This window comes from Channa argus, unplaced genomic scaffold, assembly GCF_033026475.1.
Source record: "Channa argus isolate prfri unplaced genomic scaffold, Channa argus male v1.0 Contig121, whole genome shotgun sequence".
Taxonomy (NCBI): Eukaryota; Metazoa; Chordata; class Actinopteri; order Anabantiformes; family Channidae; genus Channa; species Channa argus.
This window is the reverse complement of record NW_027125340.1, coordinates 23,308-37,530: the sequence shown is the minus strand read 5'-3', so window position 1 is coordinate 37,530 and position 14,223 is coordinate 23,308. Positions and strand designations below refer to the sequence as shown.

The window sequence follows — 14,223 nt, the reverse complement described above, 5'->3', positions numbered from 1 at the left end:
AACAAGTAGGGATCCGAGAGTCCTTGACAGCCAAATCTGCAAATGCTTCTTTAAAGGTGTTGAAGACGGCTCTTTTTCCTATTCCCATGTGTATGGCTTATGTGCCAGTGCAACTGGGGATGTAGCTCAGTGGTAGAGCGCATGCTTTGCATGTATGAGGCCCTGGGTTCAATCCCCAGCATCTCCACGTGCTTTAACAAAATGATAGTGTCTTTGTTTCTCAGCTGAGAGTGGAAAATAACTGACTTGGGCTTGCTTCATGACCATGGCAAGGCAATGTGACTGGGTGAACTAGCCAACTATCTTTGAGAACATTTTAACGACAAAGAAGTCCATTTGACATGACTTACCTGCCAGACCCTGGGATCAATTCCTGGCATCTCCATGTACTTAAAAAATGACAGTCTGTTTATTTGACACCTGTTAGAGAGTGGATCTCATTCAGGTTGAGGTTCATCCGGGTTTTCAAGTTGCAAAAATTTGAATGACTGTGCCTCCTTGTCTTCCAACTATGCCCAGCTAACTATTGCTCTACCCACTGCCAATTACCTGGATTACGTGTGTTGAGACAGTCACCAATTGGAAGAGAACATTATGCTTTGCCTTATCCCACCCCACCCTAAACTAAGATTCTATCTTTAAGCTCTGATTGGCTGAACAAACCTGATCTAGGGAGTAGGTATTGTGTACAGCCGAAATTGTCAGAAAACAAGCAAGACGAGGGTCCTTGACAACCAAGTCTGGGAATGCTTGCTTACGGGTATTTGAGACTGCTCTATTTCCACTTCCCATGTGATCTTAATCTGTCATGATGTTGTGGATGTAGCTCAGTGGTAGAGCGCATGCTTTGCATGTATGAGGGTTCAATCCCCGGTATCTCCATGTGCTTTAACTAAATGACAGTCTGTTTGTTTCTCACCTGAGAGTGGAAAATGAGTGTCTTGGGCTTACTTCATGACCGTTGCAAGGCAATGTGACTGGGTGCACTAGCCAACTATCTTTGAAACTAAAATGAAGTCCATTTACCTTTGACTTGCCTTCCATCTCCATGTACTTTTAAAAATGACAGTCTGTTTATATGTCACCTGTGAGAGAGCGGATCTGATTCAGGTTGAGGTTCATCCGGGTTTTCAAGTTGGAAAAATTTTCATGACTGATCAGTCAGAATCTTTACGGACTTGTACTGTATACTTTACCAATTTGATTTCTTAAGAGAATAAAAAAAAGGTGCGTTTGAAGTGGTGGTGGTATAGTGGTGAGCATAGCTCCCTCCCCAGCTGTTGACCACGGTTTTATTCCCTGCCCTTGCAGTTGTCTTCTGTTTAGCGATTTGAAATTTGTGTGGTTTTTCGATACTTTAGAAATGTCAAAGTAAACATGTTTGTAGGGTAAAGAGAACAAGCTTTGATCAGGCTAAAGAAAATGCGCTAGGAAAAGAGTCAAGACTTGTTGGCTTTAAACAATCACGGCTCTAAATGACCTTCATTCCATCGTTAGGTGTGGCCTCCTAATGATCGTCATCTTCCTGGGGATGTATGAAAGCCACTACAGCAATGGTGTCTGACACTGCTTACTCTGTTGGAGCGGGTCTTTACATGAACAAGTAGGGATCCAAGAGTCCTTGACAGCCAAATCTGCAAATTCTTCTTTAAAGGGATTGAAGACGGCTCTATTTCCTATTCCCATGTGTATGGCTTGCATTGGTGTGCAACCAGAGTTTTAACTCAGTGGTAGATGGCATGTGTTGCAAGTAGAAGGCCCTGGGATCAATCCCTGGCATCTCCACATGCTTTTAAAAATGCCAGTCTGTTTATTTCTCACTTGTGAGAGAGCGGATCTGATTCAGGTTGAGGTTGATCCGGGTTTTAAAGTTGCAATAAGTTTCATGAAAGAAGCTAATGTACTAAATCTATACTGTCAACGGTCAATGAATCTCTGCAACAAGCGCAGCATCTGAACCAATATTCAGCGCACTGCAGACAAGAGCCAACTATCTTTGAAACTTAACAAAACTCTTTCAACTAAAAAGAAGTCCATTTGACATGACTTACCTTCCAGACCCGGATGACTGAGACTCATTACTGACTTGTACTGTATACTCTACCGATTAGATTTTTTAAGAAAATGAAAATAAAATGCTTTTGAAGCGATGGTGGTATAGTGGTGAGCATAGCTGCCTTCCAAGCAGTTGACCCGGGTTCGATTCCCGGCCATCGCAGTTGTCTTCTATTTAGCGATTTGAAAATTGTGCGGTCTTTCGGTACTTTTGAAATCTCAAAGTAAGCATCTTCTCTAGAGTGAAGAGATCAAACTTTGATCAGGATCAAAAAAATGCGCTAGGAAAAGAGTCAAGAGTTGTTGTTTTCAAACAATCACGGCTCTAAATGACCTTCATTCCATCGTTAAGTTTGGCCTCCTAATGATTGTCATCTTCCTGGGGATGTATGAAAACCACTACAGCAATGGTGTCTGACACTGCTTACTTCTTTGGAGCGGGTCTTTACATGAACAAGTAGGGATCCGAGAGTCCTTGACAGCCAAATCTGCAAATGCTTCTTTAAAGGTGTTGAAGACGGCTCTTTTTCCTATTCCCATGTGTATGGCTTATGTTCCAGTGCAACTGGGGATGTAGCTCAGTGGTAGAGCGCATGCTTTGCATGTATGAGGCCCTGGGTTCAATCCCCAGCATCTCCACGTGCTTTAACAAAATGATAGTGTCTTTGTTTCTCAGCTGAGAGTGGAAAATAACTGACTTGGGCTTGCTTCATGACCATGGCAAGGCAATGTGACTGGGTGAACTAGCCAACTATCTTTGAGAACATTTTAACGACAAAGAAGTCCATTTGACATGACTTACCTGCCAGACCCTGGGATCAATTCCTGGCATCTCCATGTACTTAAAAAATGACAGTCTGTTTATTCGACACCTGTGAGAGAGTGGATCTCATTCAGGCTGAGGTTCATCCGGGTTTTCAAGTTGCAAAATTTGAATGACTGTGCCTCCTTGTCTTCCAACTATGCCCAGCTAACTATTGCTCTACCCACTGCCAATTACCTGGATTACGTGTGTTGAGACAGTCACAAATTGGAAGAGAACATTATGCTTTGCCTTATCCCACCCCACCCTAAACTAAGATTCTATCTTTAAGCTCTGATTGGCTGAACAAACCTGATCTAGGTAGTAGGTATTGTGTACAGCCGAAATTGTCAGAAAACAAGCATGACGAGGGTCCTTGACAACCAAGTCTGGGAATGCTTGCTTACGGGTATCCCCTGCTTACTCTGTTGGAGCAGGTCTTTACATGAACAAGTGGGGATCCGAGAGTCCTTGACAGCCAAATCTGCAAATTCTTCTTTAAAGGGATTGAAGACGGCTCTATTTCCTATTCCCATGTGTATGGCTTGCATTGGTGTGCAACCAGAGTTGTATCTCAGTGGTACATGGCATGTGTTGCATGTAGAAGGCCCTGGGATTAATCCCTGGCATCTCCATATGCTTTTAAAAATGCCAGTCTGTTTATTTCTCACTTGTGAGAGAGCGGATCTGATTCAGGTTGAGGTTGATCCGGGTTTTAAAGTTGCAATAAGTTTCATGAAAGAAGCTAATGTACTAAATCTATACTGTCAACGGTCAATGAATCTCTGCAACAAGCGCAGCATCTGAACCAATATTCAGCGCACTGCAGACAAGAGCCAACTATCTTTGAAACTTAACGAAACTCTTTCAACTAAAAAGAAGTCCATTTGACATGACTTACCTTCCAGACCCGGATGACTGAGACTCTTTACTGACTTGTACTGTATACTCTACCGATTAGATTTTTTAAGGGAATGAAAATAAAATGCTTTTGAAGCGATGGTGGTATAGTGGTGAGCATAGCTGCCTTCCAAGCAGTTGACCCGGGTTCGATTCCCGGCCATCGCAGTTGTCTTCTATTTAGCGATTTGAAAATTGTGCGGTCTTTCGGTACTTTCGAAATCTCAAAGTAAGCATCTTCTCTAGAGTGAAGAGAACAAGCTTTGATCAGGCTAAAGAAAATGCGCTAGGAAAAGAGTCAAGAGTTGTTGGCTTTAAACAATCACGGCTCTAAAGGACCTTCATTCAATCGTTAGGTGTGGCCTCCTAATGATCGTCATCTTCCTGGGGATGTATGAAAGCCACTACAGCAATGGAGTCTGACACTGCTTACTCTGTTGGAGCAGGTCTTTACATGAACAAGTGGGGATCCGAGAGTCCTTGACAGCCAAATCTGCAAATTCTTCTTTAAAGGGATTGAAGACGGCTCTATTTCCTATTCCCATGTGTATGGCTTGCATTGGTGTGCAACCAGAGTTGTATCTCAGTGGTACATGGCATGTGTTGCATGTAGAAGGCCCTGGGATTAATCCCTGGCATCTCCATATGCTTTTAAAAATGCCAGTCTGTTTATTTCTCACTTGTGAGAGAGCGGATCTGATTCAGGTTGAGGTTGATCCGGGTTTTAAAGTTGCAATAAGTTTCATGAAAGAAGCTAATGTACTAAATCTATACTGTCAACGGTCAATGAATCTCTGCAACAAGCGCAGCATCTGAACCAATATTCAGCGCACTGCAGACAAGAGCCAACTATCTTTGAAACTTAACGAAACTCTTTCAACTAAAAAGAAGTCCATTTGACATGACTTACCTTCCAGACCCGGATGACTGAGACTCTTTACTGACTTGTACTGTATACTCTACCGATTAGATTTTTTAAGGGAATGAAAATAAAATGCTTTTGAAGCGATGGTGGTATAGTGGTGAGCATAGCTGCCTTCCAAGCAGTTGACCCGGGTTCGATTCCCGGCCATCGCAGTTGTCATCTATTTAGCGATTTGAAAATTGTGCGGTCTTTCGGTACTTTCGAAATCTCAAAGTAAGCATCTTCTCTAGAGTGAAGAGAACAAGCTTTGATCAGGCTAAAGAAAATGCGCTAGGAAAAGAGTCAAGAGTTGTTGGCTTTAAACAATCACGGCTCTAAAGGACCTTCATTCAATCGTTAGGTGTGGCCTCCTAATGATCGTCATCTTCCTGGGGATGTATGAAAGCCACTACAGCAATGGAGTCTGACACTGCTTACTCTGTTGGAGCAGGTCTTTACATGAACAAGTGGGGATCCGAGAGTCCTTGACAGCCAAATCTGCAAATTCTTCTTTAAAGGGATTGAAGACGGCTCTATTTCCTATTCCCATGTGTATGGCTTGCATTGGTGTGCAACCAGAGTTGTATCTCAGTGGTACATGGCATGTGTTGCATGTAGAAGGCCCTGGGATTAATCCCTGGCATCTCCATATGCTTTTAAAAATGCCAGTCTGTTTATTTCTCACTTGTGAGAGAGCGGATCTGATTCAGGTTGAGGTTGATCCGGGTTTTAAAGTTGCAATAAGTTTCATGAAAGAAGCTAATGTACTAAATCTATACTGTCAACGGTCAATGAATCTCTGCAACAAGCGCAGCATCTGAACCAATATTCAGCGCACTGCAGACAAGAGCCAACTATCTTTGAAACTTAACGAAACTCTTTCAACTAAAAAGAAGTCCATTTGACATGACTTACCTTCCAGACCCGGATGACTGAGACTCTTTACTGACTTGTACTGTATACTCTACCGATTAGATTTTTTAAGGGAATGAAAATAAAATGCTTTTGAAGCGATGGTGGTATAGTGGTGAGCATAGCTGCCTTCCAAGCAGTTGACCCGGGTTCGATTCCCGGCCATCGCAGTTGTCTTCTATTTAGCGATTTGAAAATTGTGCGGTCTTTCGGTACTTTCGAAATCTCAAAGTAAGCATCTTCTCTAGAGTGAAGAGATCAAAATTTGATCAGGCTAAAGAAAATGCGCTAGGAAAAGAGTCAAGAGTTGTTGTTTTCAAACAATCACGGCTCTAAATGACCTTCATTCCATCGTTAAGTTTGGCCTCCTAATGATTGTCATCTTCCTGGGGATGTATGAAAACCACTACAGCAATGGTGTCTGACACTGCTTACTCTGTTGGAACGGGTCTTTACATGAACAAGTAGGGATCCGAGAGTCCTTGACAGCCAAATCTGCAAATGCTTCTTTAAAGGTGTTGAAGACGGCTCTTTTTCCTATTCCCATGTGTATGGCTTATGTGCCAGTGCAACTGGGGATGTAGCTCAGTGGTAGAGCGCATGCTTTGCATGTATGAGGCCCTGGGTTCAATCCCCAGCATCTCCACGTGCTTTAACAAAATGATAGTGGCTTTGTTTCTCAGCTGAGAGTGGAAAATAACTGACTTGGGCTTGCTTCATGACCATGGCAAGGCAATGTGACTGGGTGAACTAGCCAACTATCTTTGAGAACATTTTAACGACAAAGAAGTCCATTTGACATGACTTACCTGCCAGACCCTGGGATCAATTCCTGGCATCTCCATGTACTTAAAAAATGACAGTCTGTTTATTCGACACCTGTGAGAGAGTGGATCTCATTCAGGCTGAGGTTCATCCGGGTTTTCAAGTTGCAAAAATTTGAATGACTGTGCCTCCTTGTCTTCCAACTATGCCCAGCTAACTATTGCTCTACCCACTGCCAATTACCTGGATTACGTGTGTTGAGACAGTCACCAATTGGAAGAGAACATTATGCTTTGCCTTATCCCACCCCACCCTAAACTAAGATGCTATCTTTAAGCTCTGATTGGCTGTACAAACCTGATCCAGGTAGTAGGTATTGTGTACAGCCGAAATTGTCAGAAAACAAGCAAGACGAGGGTCCTTGACAACCAAGTCTGGGAATGCTTGCTTACGCGTATTTGAGACTGCTCTATTTCCACTTCCCATGTGATCTTAATCTGTCATGATGTTGGGGATGTAGCTCAGTGGTAGAGCGCATGCTTTGCATGTATGAGGGTTCAATCCCTGGTATCTCCATGATCTTTAACTAAATGACAGTCTGTTTGTTTCTCACGTGAGAGTGGAAAATGAGTGGCTTGGGCTTACTTCATGACCGTTGCAAGGCAATGTGACTGGGTGCACTAGCCAACTATCTTTGAAACTAAAATGAAGTCCATTTAACATGACTTGCCTTCCATCTCCATGTACTTTTAAAAATGACAGTCTGTTTATATGTCACCTGTGAGAGAGCGGATCTGATTCAGGTTGAGGTTCATCCGGGTTTTCAAGTTGGAAAAATTTTCATGACTGATCAGTCAGAATCTTTACTGACTTGTACTGTATACTTTACCAATTTGATTTCTTAAGAGAATAAAAAAAGGTGCGTTTGAAGTGGTGGTGGTATAGTGGTGAGCATAGCTCCCTCCCCAGCTGTTGACCACGGTTTGATTCCCTGCCCTTGCAGTTGTCTTCTGTTTAGCGATTTGAAATTTGTGTGGTTTTTCGATACTTTAGAAATGTCAAAGTAAACATGTTTGTAGGGTAAAGAGAACAAGCTTTGATCAGGCTAAAGAAAATGCGCTAGGAAAAGAGTCAAGAGTTGTTGGCTTTAAACAATCACGGCTCTAAATGACCTTCATTCCATCGTTAGGTGTGGCCTCCTAATGATCGTCATCTTTCTGGGGATGTATGAAAGCCACTACAGCAATGGTGTCTGACACTGCTTACTCTGTTGGAGCGGGTCTTTACATGAACAAGTAGGGATCCAAGAGTCCTTGACAGCCAATTCTGCAAATTCTTCTTTAAAGGGATTGAAGACGGCTCTATTTCCTATTCCCATGTGTATGGCTTGCATTGGTGTGCAACCAGAGTTGTGGCTCAGTGGTAGATGGCATGTGTTGCATGTAGAAGGCCCTGGGATCAATCCCTGGCATCTCCACATGCTTTTAAAAATGCCAGTCTGTTTATTTCTCACTTGTGAGAGAGCGGATCTGATTCAGGTTGAGGTTGATCCGGGTTTTAAAGTTGCAATAATTTTCATGAAAGAAGCTAATGTACTAAATCTATACTGTCAACGGTCAATGAATCTCTGCAACAAGCGCAGCATCTGAACCAATATTCAGCGCACTGCAGACAAGAGCCAACTATCTTTGAAACTTAACGAAACTCTTTCAACTAAAAAGAAGTCCATTTGACATGACTTACCTTCCAGACCCGGATGACTGAGACTCATTACCGACTTGTACTGTATACTCTACCGATTAGATTTTTTAAGAAAATGAAAATAAAATGCTTTTGAAGCGATGGTGGTATAGTGGTGAGCATAGCTACCTTCCAAGCAGTTGACCCGGGTTCGATTCCCGGCCATCGCAGTTGTCTTCTATTTAGCGATTTGAAAATTATGCGGTCTTTCGGTACTTTCGAAATCTCAAAGTAAGCATCTTCTCTAGAGTGAAGAGATCAAACTTTGATCAGGATCAAAAAAATGCGCTAGGAAAAGAGTCAAGAGTTGTTGTTTTCAAACAATCACGGCTCTAAATGACCTTCATTCCATCGTTAAGTTTGGCCTCCTAATGATTGTCATCTTCCTGGGTATGTATGAAAACCACTACAGCAATGGTGTCTGACACTGCTTACTTCTTTGGAGCGGGTCTTTACATGAACAAGTAGGGATCCGAGAGTCCTTGACAGCCAAATCTGCAAATGCTTCTTTAAAGGTGTTGAAGACGGCTCTTTTTCCTATTCCCATGTTTATGGCTTATGTGCCAGTGCAACTGGGGATGTAGCTCAGTGGTAGAGCGCATGCTTTGCATGTATGAGGCCCTGGGTTCAATCCCCAGCATCTCCACGTGCTTTAACAAAATGATAGTGTCTTTGTTTCTCAGCTGAGAGTGGAAAATAACTGACTTGGGCTTGCTTCATGACCATGGCAAGGCAATGTGACTGGGTGAACTAGCCAATTATCTTTGAGAACATTTTAACGACAAAGAAGTCCATTTGACATGACTTACCTGCCAGACCCTGGGATCAATTCCTGGCATCTCCATGTACTTAAAAAATGACAGTCTGTTTATTCGACACTTGTGAGAGAGTGGATCTCATTCAGTCTGAGGTTCATCCGGGTTTTAAAGTTGCAAAAATTTGAATGACTGTGCCTCCTTGTCTTCCAACTATGCCCAGCTAACTATTGCTCTACCCACTGCCAATTACCTGGATTACGTGTGTTGAGACAGTCACCAATTGGAAGAGAACATTATGCTTTGCCTTATCCCACCCCACCCTAAACTAAGATTCTATCTTTAAGCTCTGATTGGCTGAACAAACCTGATCCAGGTAGTAGGTATTGTGTACAGCCGAAATTGTCAGAAAACAAGCAAGACGAGGGTCCTTGACAACCAAGTCTGGGAATGCTTGCTTACGGGTATTTGAGACTGCTCTATTTCCACTTCCCATGTGATCTTAATCTGTCATGATGTTGTGGATGTAGCTCAGTGGTAGAGCGCATGCTTTGCATGTATGAGGGTTCAATCCCCGGTATCTCCATGTGCTTTAACTAAATGACAGTCTGTTTGTTTCTCACCTGAGAGTGGAAAATGAGTGTCTTGGGCTTACTTCATGACCGTTGCAAGGCAATGTGACTGGGTGCACTAGCCAACTATCTTTGAAACTAAAATGAAGTCCATTTACCTTTGACTTGCCTTCCATCTCCATGTACTTTTAAAAATGACAGTCTGTTTATATGTCACCTGTGAGAGAGCGGATCTGATTCAGGTTGAGGTTCATCCGGGTTTTCAAGTTGGAAAAATTTTCATGACTGATCAGTCAGAATCTTTACTGACTTGTACTGTATACTTTACCAATTTGATTTCTTAAGAGAATTAAAAAAAGGTGCGTTTGAAGTGGTGGTGGTATAGTGGTGAGCATAGCTCCCTCCCCAGCCGTTGACCACGGTTTGATTCCCTGCCCTTGCAGTTGTCTTCTGTTTAGCGATTTGAAATTTGTGTGGTTTTTCGATACTTTAGAAATGTCAAAGTAAACATGTTTGTAGGGTAAAGAGAACAAGCTTTGATCAGGCTAAAGAAAATGCGCTAGGAAAAGAGTCAAGAGTTGTTGGCTTTAAACAATCACGGCTCTAAAGGACCTTCATTCAATCGTTAGGTGTGGCCTCCTAATGATCGTCATCTTCCTGGGGATGTATGAAAGCCACTACAGCAATGGAGTCTGACACTGCTTACTCTGTTGGAGCAGGTCTTTACATGAACAAGTGGGGATCCGAGAGTCCTTGACAGTCAAATCTGCAAATTCTTCTTTAAAGGGATTGAAGATGGCTCTATTTCCTATTCCCATGTGTATGGCTTGCATTGGTGTGCAACCAGAGTTGTATCTCAGTGGTACATGGCATGTGTTGCATGTAGAAGGCCCTGGGATTAATCCCTGGCATCTCCATATGCTTTTAAAAATGCCAGTCTGTTTATTTCTCACTTGTGAGAGAGCGGATCTGATTCAGGTTGAGGTTGATCCGGGTTTTAAAGTTGCAATAAGTTTCATGAAAGAAGCTAATGTACTAAATCTATACTGTCAACGGTCAATGAATCTCTGCAACAAGCGCAGCATCTGAACCTCTACCGATTAGATTTTTTAAGGGAATGAAAATAAAATGCTTTTGAAGCGATGGTGGTATAGTGGTGAGCATAGCTGCCTTCCAAGCAGTTGACCCGGGTTCGATTCCCGGCCATCGCAGTTGTCTTCTATTTAGCGATTTGAAAATTGTGCGGTCTTTCGGTACTTTCGAAATCTCAAAGTAAGCATCTTCTCTAGAGTGAAGAGAACAAGCTTTGATCAGGCTAAAGAAAATGCGCTAGGAAAAGAGTCAAGAGTTGTTGGCTTTAAACAATCACGGCTCTAAAGGACCTTCATTCAATCGTTAGGTGTGGCCTCCTAATGATCGTCATCTTCCTGGGGATGTATGAAAGCCACTACAGCAATGGAGTCTGACACTGCTTACTCTGTTGGAGCGGGTCTTTACATGAACAAGTAGGGATCCAAGAGTCCTTGACAGCCAATTCTGCAAATTCTTCTTTAAAGGGATTGAAGACGGCTCTATTTCCTATTCCCATGTGTATGGCTTGCATTGGTGTGCAACCAGAGTTGTGGCTCAGTGGTAGATGGCATGTGTTGCATGTAGAAGGCCCTGGGATCAATCCCTGGCATCTCCACATGCTTTTAAAAATGCCAGTCTGTTTATTTCTCACTTGTGAGAGAGCGGATCTGATTCAGGTTGAGGTTGATCCGGGTTTTAAAGTTGCAATAAGTTTCATGAAAGAAGCTAATGTACTAAATCTATACTGTCAACGGTCAATGAATCTCTGCAACAAGCGCAGCATCTGAACCAATATTCAGCGCACTGCAGACAAGAGCCAACTATCTTTGAAACTTAACGAAACTCTTTCAACTAAAAAGAAGTCCATTTGACATGACTTACCTTCCAGACCCGGATGACTGAGACTCATTACCGACTTGTACTGTATACTCTACCGATTAGATTTTTTAAGAAAATGAAAATAAAATGCTTTTGAAGCGATGGTGGTATAGTGGTGAGCATAGCTACCTTCCAAGCAGTTGACCCGGGTTCGATTCCCGGCCATCGCAGTTGTCTTCTATTTAGCGATTTGAAAATTATGCGGTCTTTCGGTACTTTCGAAATCTCAAAGTAAGCATCTTCTCTAGAGTGAAGAGATCAAACTTTGATCAGGATCAAAAAAATGCGCTAGGAAAAGAGTCAAGAGTTGTTGTTTTCAAACAATCACGGCTCTAAATGACCTTCATTCCATCGTTAAGTTTGGCCTCCTAATGATTGTCATCTTCCTGGGTATGTATGAAAACCACTACAGCAATGGTGTCTGACACTGCTTACTTCTTTGGAGCGGGTCTTTACATGAACAAGTAGGGATCCGAGAGTCCTTGACAGCCAAATCTGCAAATGCTTCTTTAAAGGTGTTGAAGACGGCTCTTTTTCCTATTCCCATGTGTATGGCTTATGTGCCAGTGCAACTGGGGATGTAGCTCAGTGGTAGAGCGCATGCTTTGCATGTATGAGGCCCTGGGTTCAATCCCCAGCATCTCCACGTGCTTTAACAAAATGATAGTGTCTTTGTTTCTCAGCTGAGAGTGGAAAATAACTGACTTGGGCTTGCTTCATGACCATGGCAAGGCAATGTGACTGGGTGAACTAGCCAATTATCTTTGAGAACATTTTAACGACAAAGAAGTCCATTTGACATGACTTACCTGCCAGACCCTGGAATCAATTCCTGGCATCTCCATGTACTTAAAAAATGACAGTCTGTTTATTCGACACTTGTGAGAGAGTGGATCTCATTCAGTCTGAGGTTCATCCGGGTTTTAAAGTTGCAAAAATTTGAATGACTGTGCCTCCTTGTCTTCCAACTATGCCCAGCTAACTATTGCTCTACCCACTGCCAATTACCTGGATTACGTGTGTTGAGACAGTCACCAATTGGAAGAGAACATTATGCTTTGCCTTATCCCACCCCACCCTAAACTAAGATTCTATCTTTAAGCTCTGATTGGCTGAACAAACCTGATCCAGGTAGTAGGTATTGTGTACAGCCGAAATTGTCAGAAAACAAGCAAGACGAGGGTCCTTGACAACCAAGTCTGGGAATGCTTGCTTACGGGTATTTGAGACTGCTCTATTTCCACTTCCCATGTGATCTTAATCTGTCATGATGTTGTGGATGTAGCTCAGTGGTAGAGCGCATGCTTTGCATGTATGAGGGTTCAATCCCCGGTATCTCCATGTGCTTTAACTAAATGACAGTCTGTTTGTTTCTCACCTGAGAGTGGAAAATGAGTGTCTTGGGCTTACTTCATGACCGTTGCAAGGCAATGTGACTGGGTGCACTAGCCAACTATCTTTGAAACTAAAATGAAGTCCATTTACCTTTGACTTGCCTTCCATCTCCATGTACTTTTAAAAATGACAGTCTGTTTATATGTCACCTGTGAGAGAGCGGATCTGATTCAGGTTGAGGTTCATCCGGGTTTTCAAGTTGGAAAAATTTTCATGACTGATCAGTCAGAATCTTTACTGACTTGTACTGTATACTTTACCAATTTGATTTCTTAAGAGAATTAAAAAAAGGTGCGTTTGAAGTGGTGGTGGTATAGTGGTGAGCATAGCTCCCTCCCCAGCCGTTGACCACGGTTTGATTCCCTGCCCTTGCAGTTGTCTTCTGTTTAGCGATTTGAAATTTGTGTGGTTTTTCGATACTTTACAAATGTCAAAGTAAACATGTTTGTAGGGTAAAGAGAACAAGCTTTGATCAGGCTAAAGAAAATGCGCTAGGAAAAGAGTCAAGAGTTGTTGGCTTTAAACAATCACGGCTCTAAAGGACCTTCATTCAATCGTTAGGTGTGGCCTCCTAATGATCGTCATCTTCCTGGGGATGTATGAAAGCCACTACAGCAATGGAGTCTGACACTGCTTACTCTGTTGGAGCAGGTCTTTACATGAACAAGTGGGGATCCGAGAGTCCTTGACAGCCAAATCTGCAAATTCTTCTTTAAAGGGATTGAAGACGGCTCTATTTCCTATTCCCATGTGTATGGCTTGCATTGGTGTGCAACCAGAGTTGTATCTCAGTGGTAGATGGCATGTGTTGCATGTAGAAGGCCCTGGGATTAATCCCTGGCATCTCCATATGCTTTTAAAAATGCCAGTCTGTTTATTTCTCACTTGTGAGAGAGCGGATCTGATTCAGGTTGAGGTTGATCCGGGTTTTAAAGTTGCAATAAGTTTCATGAAAGAAGCTAATGTACTAAATCTATACTGTCAACGGTCAATGAATCTCTGCAACAAGCGCAGCATCTGAACCAATATTCAGCGCACTGCAGACAAGAGCCAACTATCTTTGAAACTTAACGAAACTCTTTCAACTAAAAAGAAGTCCATTTGACATGACTTACCTTCCAGACCCGGATGACTGAGACTCTTTACTGACTTGTACTGTATACTCTACCGATTAGATTTTTTAAGGGAATGAAAATAAAATGCTTTTGAAGCGATGGTGGTATAGTGGTGAGCATAGCTGCCTTCCAAGCAGTTGACCCGGGTTCGATTCCCGGCCATCGCAGTTGTCTTCTATTTAGCGATTTGAAAATTGAGCGGTCTTTCGGTACTTTCGAAATCTCAAAGTAAGCATCTTCTCTAGAGTGAAGAGATCAAAATTTGATCAGGATCAAGAAAATGCGCTAGGAAAAGAGTCAAGAGTTGTTGTTTTCAAACAATCACGGCTCTAAATGACCTTCATTCCATCGTTAAGTT

At 42.5% G+C, this 14,223-nt stretch overlaps 13 non-coding genes across 13 annotated transcripts; all 13 read left to right on the top strand.

The window, feature by feature from the left end:
• The first annotated feature begins 115 nt into the window (after positions 1–115).
• On the top strand, positions 116–187 carry trnaa-ugc (transfer RNA alanine (anticodon UGC)). The gene has a single exon. It is a non-coding gene; the product is annotated as a tRNA-Ala (tRNA).
• Positions 188–2,146: 1,959 nt separating this feature from the next.
• trnag-ucc (transfer RNA glycine (anticodon UCC)) lies at positions 2,147–2,218 on the top strand. Its single transcript has one exon. It is a non-coding gene; the product is annotated as a tRNA-Gly (tRNA).
• A 404-nt stretch (positions 2,219–2,622) lies between these two features.
• trnaa-ugc (transfer RNA alanine (anticodon UGC)) lies at positions 2,623–2,694 on the top strand. The gene has a single exon. It is a non-coding gene; the product is annotated as a tRNA-Ala (tRNA).
• Positions 2,695–3,853: 1,159 nt separating this feature from the next.
• trnag-ucc (transfer RNA glycine (anticodon UCC)) lies at positions 3,854–3,925 on the top strand. Its single transcript has one exon. It is a non-coding gene; the product is annotated as a tRNA-Gly (tRNA).
• An 837-nt stretch (positions 3,926–4,762) lies between these two features.
• On the top strand, positions 4,763–4,834 carry trnag-ucc (transfer RNA glycine (anticodon UCC)). The gene has a single exon. It is a non-coding gene; the product is annotated as a tRNA-Gly (tRNA).
• An 837-nt stretch (positions 4,835–5,671) lies between these two features.
• trnag-ucc (transfer RNA glycine (anticodon UCC)) lies at positions 5,672–5,743 on the top strand. Its single transcript has one exon. It is a non-coding gene; the product is annotated as a tRNA-Gly (tRNA).
• A 404-nt stretch (positions 5,744–6,147) lies between these two features.
• On the top strand, positions 6,148–6,219 carry trnaa-ugc (transfer RNA alanine (anticodon UGC)). Its single transcript has one exon. It is a non-coding gene; the product is annotated as a tRNA-Ala (tRNA).
• Positions 6,220–8,176: 1,957 nt separating this feature from the next.
• On the top strand, positions 8,177–8,248 carry trnag-ucc (transfer RNA glycine (anticodon UCC)). Its single transcript has one exon. It is a non-coding gene; the product is annotated as a tRNA-Gly (tRNA).
• Positions 8,249–8,652: 404 nt separating this feature from the next.
• trnaa-ugc (transfer RNA alanine (anticodon UGC)) lies at positions 8,653–8,724 on the top strand. The gene has a single exon. It is a non-coding gene; the product is annotated as a tRNA-Ala (tRNA).
• A 1,820-nt stretch (positions 8,725–10,544) lies between these two features.
• trnag-ucc (transfer RNA glycine (anticodon UCC)) lies at positions 10,545–10,616 on the top strand. Its single transcript has one exon. It is a non-coding gene; the product is annotated as a tRNA-Gly (tRNA).
• Positions 10,617–11,453: 837 nt separating this feature from the next.
• Positions 11,454–11,525, top strand: trnag-ucc (transfer RNA glycine (anticodon UCC)). The gene has a single exon. It is a non-coding gene; the product is annotated as a tRNA-Gly (tRNA).
• Positions 11,526–11,929: 404 nt separating this feature from the next.
• trnaa-ugc (transfer RNA alanine (anticodon UGC)) lies at positions 11,930–12,001 on the top strand. The gene has a single exon. It is a non-coding gene; the product is annotated as a tRNA-Ala (tRNA).
• A 1,959-nt stretch (positions 12,002–13,960) lies between these two features.
• On the top strand, positions 13,961–14,032 carry trnag-ucc (transfer RNA glycine (anticodon UCC)). Its single transcript has one exon. It is a non-coding gene; the product is annotated as a tRNA-Gly (tRNA).
• Positions 14,033–14,223: the final 191 nt, after the last annotated feature.